The sequence below is a fragment of the Myotis brandtii genome, unplaced genomic scaffold (genome assembly GCF_000412655.1).
Source record: "Myotis brandtii unplaced genomic scaffold, ASM41265v1 scaffold503, whole genome shotgun sequence".
Classification (NCBI taxonomy): Eukaryota; Metazoa; Chordata; class Mammalia; order Chiroptera; family Vespertilionidae; genus Myotis; species Myotis brandtii.
Window position 1 is genome coordinate 113432 of NW_005369181.1, and position 2421 is coordinate 115852.

Below are 2421 nucleotides of genomic sequence, written 5' to 3' on the forward strand. Positions count from 1 at the left end.
TCCAAACAGCCTGATCCAGGGGACTAGTTTTGCATCAACGACATCTTCGCATCAGCGGCATTTTACTACGCAAGTGGCCGAGGTATCAGCATGGAGTCATCTGAAGATGGTGACTGAGGCCAAGCAGATGTTAGAAAAGCAAGTGGAAGCTATGCTAGCGTTGGTGAACTGTCAGTTTTCTGTAAAATCTTGTGGAGCTAAATCTAAGGACTCTAAGTAAGATATCCTGAAAATGTTGTCATGTTTGTAGTTTGATTTTACATTGGTATTGCTTTGTTATTAGCCAGAGTTTTGTTCTTTTGTTAACATTGCTGTGTTTATGGCTTTGTTAATAGCCAGGAGTTTGTTTTGATTATGCTGAATAATTTATTTAGAGTTTTTTGGATAGTGTAAATGGGCCTGTTTAAAAACAAAAGTAAAGGGGGATATATGGGGTGCGGCTACAGTGTTTTGGACAGGTTCAAGCCTCGGACTAATGAGAGGGCACAGTCCTCTCGTGGCCACGTGCAAGTCCCAGCTGAAGGGCAGAGCCTTCCCACCTCCAAAGTTTCGCCTTTTCCCAAATGTCATGTGGTTGGAAACATACAGTATGTAGCCTTTGTAGATTGGCTTATTTTACTTAGTAATAGCATTTAAGCTTCCTCCGTGTCTTTTCATGTTCATTTCTTTTTACCATTGAATAATGTAGTATGGGGCACGGCTACAGTGTTTTGGACAGGTTCAAGCCTCAGACTAATGAGAGGGCACAGTCCTCTCGTGGCCACGTGCAAGTCCCAGCTGAAGGGCAGAGCCCTCCCAGCACAAATATAGCCAACAGCTATAGCTGTAAGCTTGAACCTGTGGTCTTAACACATGGCCCCACGTGCCTTGTGATAGAGTTCAGGTGCATGTAGTTGAGTAGGGTTGAAACTCACGAGAATGCTGTAAACAACTTGATCACGCCCCTACTTTGCCTCGTGGCATCTGCTATAAAATAAAGACATGGCTTGTGGGTGCTGACGCTGTCTCCTCATCAGGGAGCAGCTTCCCACCGAGACCCAGCTTTCATTTCATTTTCTTGTCTGTCTTTTCTTAATCCTTTCATCACCCCCACTCAGGATCACCCTTGGCTGTGCTGGCAGGGCACAATGTAGCACAGCTTATTTATCTGTTCACCTACTGAGGAATATCATAATTGTTTCCAACTTTTGGACATCTATAATAATAAAAGGGTAATATGGTAATTAGACTGGAGAGCCAAACGACCTTCCAGACATCCTTCCCCTGACATCCTTCTGGACAAAGCCAGGCAGCGGTGGCGGAGCAGGGCCAGCTGCTATGGCAGCAGCCAGGGCCAAGGCAGCCGGGGCTGCCAGTGGGACCCTCTGGCCTCAGGGTCACCCCCATGCCAGCCACCAACCCTGCATTCGGTTTCCGGGTCCCACAGTGCAGCCCCTGCCTTTGCTGACCCAACCCTGCTGTCCTGGTGCCACCCTATACCCCTGGCCTGGAGTCGTTCTTGCGCGCCCACAGGACCACGCATCCACCCGGCAGGAGCCAGCGGCCATGGCAAGGGCAGCCTACTCTGCTCCTGCTCCTGCCGCAGCTCTCCCTCCCGACGTCCAGGTGGAGAGCCGAGGAGGACGTGGTGCTGGCAATAATAATAGCTCCTGTTTATCAACCTCTCACACTGCCAGGCTCTATGTTGAACCCTTCGCGTGCGTTCACCTTTGCCTCAGCCCTGTGAAGTCGCCACGATTGTTAGCCTTATTTTTCAGAGGCCGCATTTGAGATTTAGAAAGGTCAAGCGACTCGCAGTCAGAAGGTGGTGAAGTCAAAAGGAAACCAGAATTTTCTTGACACCCAGCTGCTGCTGAACATAAAGCTGTGACACTCACCGAGGCCTCCCCATGTCAATAAATCGCTCCCCAGTAGAAATAAGACAGCGGTAAAGAAGAAGGGGGGGCGTGTGGGTGAGAAGTGTGGAGGAAGCACTGGTGGGGCACAGTATTCACTGCGGACTCCCTGGAGAGCGGGACAGTGGCCAGTGGTCAGTCAGATCAGCGCCCCAGAGGATCACGAGGGGGAAGGTTACCATCCAGAAACCCTCTCATAGCTCATTGCTTAAGGCAGAGACTTTAATTTATGTAGCTGCTAACTAAGCACAGCTGACTGGAGAAACCCTCAAGTAATTAAAACTAAAGGCTTGAAATCGAAATTTATTCTTTCATCCTCCTTATTGACCTTCGAAGAACTTTCACTGGGGTGAAAAGAACCCTCTGCAAGCCAGCCCATGCACATGCGCATTCGAGTCGGATGCAGCTCCACTCCATCCACCCCAGGGAACCTCACCACCATCTACTGCAGTGGTTCTCAACCTTCCTAATGCCGCGACCCTTTAATACAGTTCCTCATGTTGTGGTGACCCCCAACCATAAAATT